This window comes from Thalassophryne amazonica, chromosome 6, assembly GCF_902500255.1.
Source record: "Thalassophryne amazonica chromosome 6, fThaAma1.1, whole genome shotgun sequence".
Lineage (NCBI taxonomy): Eukaryota > Metazoa > Chordata > Actinopteri > Batrachoidiformes > Batrachoididae > Thalassophryne > Thalassophryne amazonica.
In genome coordinates this window covers 55,831,144-55,842,121 of record NC_047108.1, presented here as the reverse complement: position 1 = coordinate 55,842,121, position 10,978 = coordinate 55,831,144, and the positions used below count along the sequence as shown (strand labels likewise).

General features: G+C 43.5%; 1 long non-coding RNA gene across 1 annotated transcript; it reads right to left on the bottom strand.

Moving 5' to 3' along the window:
• Window positions 1-200: 200 nt before the first annotated feature.
• LOC117511626 lies at window positions 201-9,966 on the bottom strand. The gene is made up of 3 exons (XR_004561006.1): window positions 9,820-9,966; window positions 9,073-9,080; window positions 201-212 (listed from the first exon to the last, which is right to left on the bottom strand). It is a non-coding gene; the product is annotated as an uncharacterized LOC117511626 (long non-coding RNA).
• Window positions 9,967-10,978: the final 1,012 nt, after the last annotated feature.

Sequence of the window (10,978 nt, the reverse complement as noted above, 5' to 3'; positions counted from 1 at the left end):
ACAGCAAAAACAACATACCAAAGAACAGGTTAATTAAAAAAAAAAAAAAAATAGATCAAAACTAGGGAGGGGGGATTATAAAAAAAAAAACACTTTCCAAAGTTAAACACATTTGACATTTACTGTTTCACTGTGGACTCAAAATTTGGCATTTCCTGTTTCAGTCTCAATTTGCCACTGAATTCCCACAAGATCCCATGAGATCTCATATACTGTCAGTCCAGGAAGTGTTCAACATTTATTTCCTGCATCACTGTGGGCTCAAAATTTAGCACTTCCTTTTTCACTCTCAACTTGCCACTGAACTCCAGTGATATCCCATGAGATCTCCTGTCTTGTCAATCCAGGAAGTGTTCAACATTTGACATTTCCTGTTTCACTGTGGGCTCAATACTTGGCACTCCCTGTTTCAGTGTGAACTTGCTACTGACTACTTACTACTATTCCAGTCAGGCTGCCTCCACCACGGATTGCATCATCAGGGAGCTGTCAGCCCCTACAACTACAATTGTCTGGAGTTGGGCTTTCTCTGTGGCTGCACCCAGAGCAGAACAAGCTCACCCCCTGTGATCTGCACCACCACTGACCTGGGTCTTTTTAAATCTAAATTAAAGATCTTCCTTTTTAAAATGGCTTTTGCACAACCAGCAGCGCTCAGACATTTTATTTTGTTCTTATCTGAAAATATTTTGAATGTATATTTCTATTGATGTGTTTGTTTTAAATGTGCTTGTCTTAAGTTATTACCTATGTTTTTATCTGACTGTTAAGCACTTTGGTGACCCTCTGGGCTGTGGAAAGGGCTATATAAATTGAATTGAATTATTTTATTTCAACACACATGGTTGAATAAAAAAAGAAATACAATATTTACAAACACAAAACAAAACAACAATACAGCAAAACAGAAAACAAAAAACAATCCAAAACTGACCAAAATCAAAACCCATGTGATCGAAAGGGGGTGGGTAGAACCATAACTTATCAAGACCCACCCCTTATTCCATGAAATCAATAAATACACTCACTACTAATTAGATTCACACACACACACACGTATGCAAATATACATACACACACACACACACACACACACATCCATATATATATACATACATACACACATATATACACACACAAATACTTGTACAATACATATACCATCACATACGCTACCCACATATACCTAAGCATACATACTTACATACAAGCAAACATTACATACTTGACACAGTCACTTCACGACGATCCCACTACAATATTTTGAAACAATTACTTTTTTGCAGAGTCGCTTAAAACATGCCAGAGTACCACACGTTTTGATCTCAATAGGAGACTCATTCCACATCCTTACCCCCGTCACGGATACACAAAAACCTTTTACATTGGTGCAAATTAATGGTTTCTTGAATAATACATAGCCACGTAAAGTACACTCAACAAAAATATAAACGCAACACTTTTGGTTTTGCTCCCATTTTGTATGAGATGAACTCAAAGATCTAAAACTTTTTCCACATACACAATATCACCATTACCCTCAAATATTGTTCACAAACCAGTCTAAATCTGTGATAGTGAGCACTTCTCCTTTGCTGAGATAATCCATCCCACCTCACAGGTGTGCCATATCAAGATGCTGATTAGACACCATGATTAGTGCACAGGTGTGCCTTAGACTGCCCACAATAAAAGGCCACTCTGAAAGGTGCAGTTTTATCACACAGCACAATGCCACAGATGTCGCAAGTTTTGAGGGAGCGTGCAATTGGCATGCTGACAGCAGGAATGTCAACCAGAGCTGTTGCTCGTGTATTGAATGTTCATTTCTCTGCCATAAGCCATCTCCAAAGGCGTTTCAGAGAATTTGGCAGTACATCCAACCAGCCTCACAACCGCAGACCACGTGTAACCACACCAGCCCAGGACCTCCACATCCAGCATGTTCACCTCAAAGATCGTCTGAGACCAGCCACTCGGACAGCTGCTGAAACAATCGGTTTGCATAACCAAAGAATTCCTCCACAGACTGTCAGAAACCGTCTCAGGGAAGCTCATCTGCATGCTCGTCGTCCTCATCGGCGTCTCGACCTGACTCCAGTTCGTCATCGTAACCGACTTGAGTGGGCAAATGCTCACATTCGCTGGCGTTTGGCACGTTGGAGAGGTGTTCTCTTCACGGATGAATCCCGGTTCACACTGTTCAGGGCAGATGGCAGACAGTGTGTGTGGCGTCGTGTGGATGAGCGGTTTTCTGATGTCAATGTTGTGGATCGAGTGGCCCATGGTGGCGGTGGGGTTATGGTACGGGCAGGCGTCTGTTATGGACGAAGAACACAGGTGCATTTTATTGATGGCATTTTGAATGCACAGAGATACCGTGACGAGATCCTGAGGCCCATTGTTGTGCCATCCAAGAACATCACCTCATGTTGCAGCAGGATAATGCATGGCCCCATGTTGCAAGGATCTGTACACAATTCTTGGAAGCTGAAAATGTCCCAGTTCTTGCATGGCCGGCATACTCACCAGACATGTCACCCATTGAGCATGTTTGGGCTGCTCTGGACCGGTGTATACGACAGCGTGTACCAGTTCCTGCCAATATCCAGCAACTTCGCACAGCCATTGAAGAGGAGTGGACCAACATTCCACAGGCCACAACTGACAACCTGATCAACTCTATGCGAAGGAGATGTGTTGCACTGCATGAGGCAAATGGTGGTCACACCAGATACTGACTGGTATCCCCCCCAATAAAACAAAACTGCACCTTTCAGAGTGGCCTTTTATTGTGGACAGTCTAAGGCACACCTGTGCACTAATCATGGTGTCTAATCAGCATCTTGATATGGCACACCTGTGAGGTGGGATGGATTATCTCAGCAAAGGAGAAGTGCTCACTATCACAGATTTAGACTGGTTTGTGAACAATATTTGAGGGAAATGGTGATATTGTGTATGTGGAAAAAGTTTTAGATCTTTGAGTTCATCTCATACAAAATGGGAGCAAAACCAAAAGTGTTGCGTTTATATTTTTGTTGAGTGTATATTCAGAATCCCTCAGTTTGAACAGCTTCTGGACATGTCTCGGCAAGGCTTGGTTTTTTGCTTTTATCAAAATCTGTAGTGTAATGTACTCCACCATATCTCTAAATTTTATTACATTCAAAGAAATGAATAGGGAATGAGTTGGTTCACGAAAGTGTTTATTGCAGATGATACGTATGGCTCATTTTTGTAGAAGGAATATTTGATTAGTGTTTGATTTATAAGTATTTACAAATCAATGCAATATGTCACATATGGTGCTATTAATGAATGGTATAAAGTAAGTAACCCTTCCCCTGATAGTATGTCTTTGGCTTTATACAAAATGGCAATATATTTGGACATTTTTGATTTAATATAGTTTATATGTACTTTCCAACTTAGTTTATTGTCAATTATAACACCAAGGAATTTATTCTCTGTTACTACCTCTATTTCCGTATTGTTTATAGTCAATTTTTTAAATTTAGGTAATTGTTTATTTCCAAATATAATACATTTAGTTTTCCCAAGGTGGAGTGACAATTTATTGGCATCAAACCAAGCCTTGAACTTTCCCAATTCATTCTCCACCATGTCCAGAAGCTGTTCGACATTATCACCACTGCAAAACACAGTTGTGTCATCAGCAAAGAGGACATACCTCAGTGATCTCGACACACAGCTTATATCATTAATATACAGTAAAAATAACAATGGACCCAATACTGACAGCACGTAATTACCCGGAGTTCAGAAACGATATTGTTAAAATGAACATACTGAAATCTACCATGTAAATAACTATTAATCCAATCATATGCAAGACCTCTGATTCCGTATTGCTGCAATTGAGATAATAGTATTCCATGATTAACTGTGTCAAATGCTTTCTTTAAATCAAAGAAAATGCTTACTGTGTATTGTTTATTATCAAGTGCAGTCGCTATATTTTCCACCAAATCCATCACAGCAAGTGATGTAGTCCGAGACGTTCTGAATCCGTATTGTTCTTCACAGAGTATGTCGTATTTTGATAAATAGTCTCTTAGCAAAAAGTTTTTCTAAAATTTTGGAAAATTGTGGCAAAAGTGAAATGGGTCTATAATTAGAAAAGGTGTGTTTATCACCTGATTTAAACAGAGGTATTACTTTAGCTATTTTCATTTGAGAGGGAAATATACCAGTGCTCATTGACAAATTGCAAATGCAACTGAAAGGTTTTACTATACAATCAATAATTTTTTTCAATAAAGCCATATCCAAACTGTTAAAATCAGTTGATTTCTTACTTTTGGAACCATACACCAAATCAATTATTTCTCTCTCATCAGTGCCACCAATAAACATTGACATAGATTTATTAAATGATGTATTATTGACCCAGAAGTTGTTATTCGATGAGTCAATACTACTAGCAAGATTTTTCCCAACATTAACAAAATATTCATTAAAGTGATTAGCAATAGACTTGTTGTCATTAATCATATTGTTACTTTTTAAATGAAAAAGTGAAGGATAATCTCTAACATTTTTACTCTTATTTATTATTTCATTTATAATATTCCATGTGTTTTTGATATTGTTTCTATTTATACCCAGTAACTCACTATTTTTTTTCTTAGAAAATCTCATAATATTAATTAATTTATTTTTATATATTTTGTATTTAGTTTCAGCTTCCTTTGTTCTTAATTTTATAAATTGTTTATACAACAAGTTCTTCTTTTTACATGCTTTCTGAAGTCCCTTAGTTATCCATGGTTTGTGACAATATCGATTTCTGTGCCTTATGTTAACAAGAGGACAATGTTTGTCATATAACCTGGAGACAGTTGAAATAAAAGCATTATAAGATTCATCAACATCATCAACATACACCTCGTCCCAGTTCTGGCGCAATAATTCCTCCCTAAAGTTATCAATGGTTACAGGTGTTACTGTTCTCCTCAAGGTTTTTAGTTCACTTTGGTGATTACTACTACTATGACCCTGTGATGCAAACACAGTGAAAACTGGCAAATGATCACTAATATCACTTATCAAAATTCCTGCTGTGAGATTACCAGATATAGCTGTTATGTGTCGGACGCAGCTCGGAGAACCGACCAGCGTTTGAAGGACCCAGTATGAAATAAGCAGAGCACTGTACAAAGGCTAACTGAATTTAATACATAACAGTGAAGTGATACAAAACAACAAAAGAATGTGCGGTCTGGCGTGGTGGTGATACGGTGCGCTCCCAGCAGCGCTAACGGTCCGGAGCCAGAAGCCGTTCGGACCCAAGGACCCCGCCGACACCCCACAGGTGGCCGCAACAAACCGAGTCTGTGAAAGAAGGAACCATTATGTGAGTCCACACTCTACACACAGAGAGACCACTCAAAGGTGTACATAAACAGCAAACACTTCCTGGCTTAATTACTAATCAGCTTCCCAACCTGCAGGCATGGAACATCCAGTTCACAAAACTCCACTGCAGTGGAAGCCGATACATGACTAACGTACAGCTCAATATAATAAGGTGTGAGGGACACCACATTTACTGACTGTATAAACGTTAGTCACAAAATCTAACGTACCTCAGGAAGTGTGCTGACGAGCGTGAGACCTCACCCCCTCCTCTTTCACAGACCGTGCATCAAACCCTGGACGTTCTCTGCATCCACTGATGATGAGATGGCTCCCGAGACGACGATCTCACCCGTCTGGTCACAAGGTCGAGTCTCTGGCAAATACACACTGTATACTCCAGTCTTAAATGCCACCATGTTACAATCCATATAGATGCACCACAGCTGTGAGTCCTGACGAGCCGCAGGTGATCAGGGTGAGGTCCTGATAACCTCAGCAACACAGCCACTCAGTGCCAAATGCAAGCCACCTGGACGGAAAAACAAAAGACAGAAACAAAAAGGCAGCCAGGCTCCCCAGCCATACAACAGTACCCCACCCTCACGGGAAGCCTCCCGGCGACCACACAAACCTGGCCCAGGAGAAACACCCCCCTCCAGGGACCGTGGCTGGAAACCGCATCTGCATTCGTCTTCCAACAGAATGGTTGATGTCCTCTCCTCTGGCTGCATCCTTGCCTTTGTTTCAGTCAGTCACTTAGCACAGGTGTGGCCAGGAGTTCTTAAACCTGTGCGGTCAGCCTTTATCCAACCATGTGCGGTCATTAGTCATAAAACAAAAAAGACAAACACAAACAACCAAAACACCCCCCCTCCCCAGGGGACCGTCCCATCAAACCCCGGGAAGAGGAGAAAAGAAAAACCCCAAACTTAAGCTTACAAATAAAAGTGGTAAACCCCCCCCCCCCCAAACGACATGTAGGGACCAACACCCCCCAGAGGACTTCCCGCCAGCTCCAGGAGTAATAACCACAGCCGAGGTCCCTCTGGGATCCAACGTCACCCACGGGGACTCCCAGCGCCTCCCAGAGGACCACTTGTCAACCCCAGGAGACGCCTCCCCTCATGACCAACGGACCCAGCCCCGGCCGTCTATGGCTAGATGGACCCACAGCCCTTTCCCCCCAGAGGACACCACAGTCAAACCCTGAGGGCGGAAACTGGGGGGAAAAAACAAGAAGAGAGAAAAAAAAAAAAACATACAAACAAAACAACCCCAACCCCACCCCCTTGGCGCAGTGGAAACTGGAAGCACGTCCAGTGTCACCAACCGTGACTATACCCCAGAAGCCAACCAGGAGGAGTGGAACAGCGGTTATGGCAAACGGCACAAAATGGCGCCACTCCTCCGACTTCTACACCAGCCACTAGCTGCGGGTATATCCCACTGCCCCAAACCTCAGCCACGCCGATGGCAGATGGCCAAAGGCGTGCTGAAGCCGGAAGTGGAACAGGGAATCAAAAACACCCCCCCCCCAGGTGCAGAGGTTACCCGGGAAACGCCCAGTATAACTAAACTGCACCACTCCAGCAACGCCGACACTACGGCTCACCCGGCTGGAGCCAGAGGAGAAGAGAGGGAAGAAAAAGAAAATACCCAAACCCCCCCCCCCTCCCGGGTGCAGAGGCTACCTGGGAAATGCCCAGCACAACCAAACTGCACCCCTCCAGCAACGCCAACACTACGGCTCACCCGGCTGGAGTCAGAGGAGAAGAGAGGGCATAACAAAAACAAACAAAAAAAAAGAAAAAAAAACCCAAGTACCACCCATCACCCCCCAGGGGACTGTCCCATCAAACCCTGGGGAGGTGAAACAAAAAGAAATAAAAGAAAGACTAACAGACCAACATACAGTTGTTTGGGTCCTTTTTTTTTTTTTTTTCCTTCTTAGACAGGCTGCAGGGTCACAACCCCAGACACAAACAGTGGAAAAAAAAAATAAATCCCACACAAAAACCAACTCAAAAAACACCCAAACGAAATGAACTAACACAAAACAAATCAGTGACGTATACCGTTAAGCTCAAACAAATCGAACACACCTGTTCTAATTTAAGAGCTTAACGGTAATGTGACTAAGTCACCAAAAGAGGGAGCCAAAGTGCTAAAAATGAAAAAAAACCCTTTGGTGACAGAAAACAAACGAGCTGCATCTCCGTGCGCAGCTGTGTGCAACACACAACCAAAATGTGCTCAACTAAATAACGCCGGAGCTGATACAACAGACGCAGTAGTTATCTTTATCCGGGGAAACGGGGCTACAACTGTAACACAGGAAGCTCAGCGACCCGTGCCACAGAGCTCCGCCGTGCGCGTGCACCCATTACAGACACACTCTTGCAGCTTCCGTTTAAACCTCTTATCCGGTCGGACCGTGACGCGAAGCCGTCGCCAGTCACACTCCACCACGACCCACGGATAAGGCACAAACACAGGAACACGGCTGCAAGAGAGCACAAATCAGTATTCAGCAATGGGTCTCAAACACGCACCATCCGGGCGGAGAGCACACGCAACTGATCCGGATAACTACTGAACATCTGCTGCCGCCTTCCCGGCGGGTTACCGTCTCTGCTACTGCTGGGTCCGTGATGTTTGGCCAGAGACTACTGTTATGTGTCGGACGCAGCTCGGAGAACCGACCAGCGTTTGAAGGACCCAGTATGAAATAAGCAGAGCACGGTACAAAGGCTAACTGAATTTAATACATAACAGTGAAGTGATACAAAACAACAAAAGAATGTGCGGTCTGGCGTGGTGGTGATACGGTGCGCTCCCAGCAGCGCTAACGGTCCGGAGCCAGAAGCCGTTCGGACCCAAGGACCCCGCCGACACCCCCCAGGTGGCCGCAACAAACCGAGTCTGTGAAAGAAGGAACCATTATGTGAGTCCACACTCTACACACAGAGAGACCACTCAAAGGTGTACATAAACAGCAAACACTTCCTGGCTTAATTACTAATCAGCTTCCCAACCTGCAGGCATGGAACATCCAGTTCACAAAACTCCACTGCAGTGGAAGCCGATACATGACTAACGTACAGCTCAATATAATAAGGTGTGAGGGACACCACATTTACTGACTGTATAAACGTTAGTCACAAAATCTAACGTACCTCAGGAAGTGTGCTGACGAGCGTGAGACCTCACCCCCTCCTCTTTCACAGACCGTGCATCAAACCCTGGACGTTCTCTGCATCCACTGATGATGAGATGGCTCCCGAGACGACGATCTCACCCGTCTGGTCACAAGGTCGAGTCTCTGGCAAATACACACTGTATACTCCAGTCTTAAATGCCACCATGTTCCAATCCATATAGATGCACCACAGCTGTGAGTCCTGACGAGCTGCAGGTGATCAGGGTGAGGTCCTGATAACCTCAGCAACACAGCCACTCAGTCCCAAATGCAAGCCACCTGGAAGGAAAAACAAAAGACAGAAACAAAAAGGCAGCCAGGCCCCCCAGCCATACAACAATAGCATTAGATAGAATATTGTTAATAAGGGTTGTAGAGTTAACAGTGATTCTGCTTGGATGAGTGATAGTTGGAAATAATCCTAAAGAGTATAAGGAATTTATGAAAGAAGTGGTTTGTGGATGATTGTGAGGATTCAAAAAATCTACATTAAAATCTCCACAGACAAATAAATACTTATTTCTATTGATTTTGTTATATGTTGCCATAACTATTTCTTCAAAAGAATCAATGTTTGCTCCAGGAGCTCTGTATATGCAGCTAACAATGATATTATTAGAATTCATGGTTGTAATTTCCACAGTAACGCATTCCATAATGTTGTCCAGTGTAAATGACATATTGTTAACAAGTTTGCAGTTATAATCAGACCTTACATACAGTGCTACGCCTCCACCCCTTTTCCTCTGCCTATTCACTAGAAACAATTCATAACCGTCCAGATGTACTAAATCTTTGTTATCATCCATTAGCCATGTTTCTGAGATTGCAATAACTGAAAAGGTTTTTTGGTTGTTGACAAACAATCACTTATACTGGACATGTTCTGAAGAAGACTTCTACTGTTAAAATGTATAATTGAAAAGGCCCCATTGTTAAATTTATACTCTTTGAGTTGTTGTTCTGTAAAATAATTACATTGCCATACTATTTTTTCAGTGAAAAAGGATTCAGGGTCGATTTCAAGTCCAAAGGGGCGGGAAGCAGAATTACAGTGATTAAATGTTTCCAAACCAAGCTCCTGGGCTGAAATAAACTCATCACTGTCAATGGTCATTATGTTATCTATAGATTTTTATCAATAATCACAATCAACCCAAAACCAGTACAAAAAAAAGCCAGTTTTATCCTCATTCATATTTATTCAGTTCTTCTATGTCTTTGATAACTAATACCTTAGCTTCCTCAGGCATACCTTTAAGTTTAATGTATACTTTACAGTTCATAACCCATGCATTCTGTATTTTATTTTGTTTCCGTAAATATCTGGCTTTCTTGGCAATATCAGCATTCCTTTTTATTAAATGGTCGTTCAGATTAACATTCGTACCCTTTAGCTTTTTCCCTTGTTTCATTAGTGCAATTTTGTTTTACTGCTCACAAATCTCAGAATCAGAGCTGGCGTGTTGTTGTCCTTAGCTGGGAGAGGGTGGCAAGCCTCGATGGTGTCCACGTCCAGATGAATGTCTCTGGTCGCGAGAAAAGCTGCCACTTGTTGCTCCGTGGAGCTCATCTCCAGCTCGCCGGCTCTGTCCACACTGTTTGCGGTCACAGCGTGCGCATATGACCGCAGTTTTATCTTCAGCCCAGTCACAATAACATCATTTATTCTTGAGTATTGTTCCAAATCATCCACTCTTCGTTCCAGGGCTGCGATCTTCCTGTCCTTCTCCTCGACCTGCGCCCGTAATTTTGCAGCTTCCTCCACAAGTTGCAAAATCTTCTCTTGTTTTGATTTGATCTCACAGACTTCATGTGAAAGAAAGTCGAGTGCCTTCCTAATGTCCTCATTCTCCTCCGCTAATGGGGTTCTTTTTAGGTGACATGACGATGAGTAGAGTGACTTAGCTTTAGGATAGCCGATAACTAGCGGAGCAAGTTAACCTCCGCCGACGCCCTGGATGGATCGTCTCCGCCGATGCCGCGGGCCTGGGTGGATCGCTGATGCCGCAGGCCTACATGGATCGCCGACGCCGCAGGCCTGGGTGGATCGCCGACGCCGCGGGCCTGGGTGGATCGCCTCCCCCGACGCCGCGGGCCTGGGTGGGTCGCCTCCGCTGACACCGCGGGCCTGGGTGGGTCACCTCCGCCGTCGCCGCGGGCCTGGATGGAACGCCGCCGGCCTGGGTAGGTCGCTGTTAGCTTCGCGGCTAATCCTCCGCCGCCTCGCGGCTAATCCAATCTTTACTTAAATACTTTAAATGAAACGCTGAACAATGCTTTCTTTCTTACATGTCCCTACTTAAATAGGAACATGAAATGAGAAGATAAAAGACAGGTGTGCAGATTGTAATAAGGCTCACCTGTGAAGGAACACCAAATGACTAAGGAACA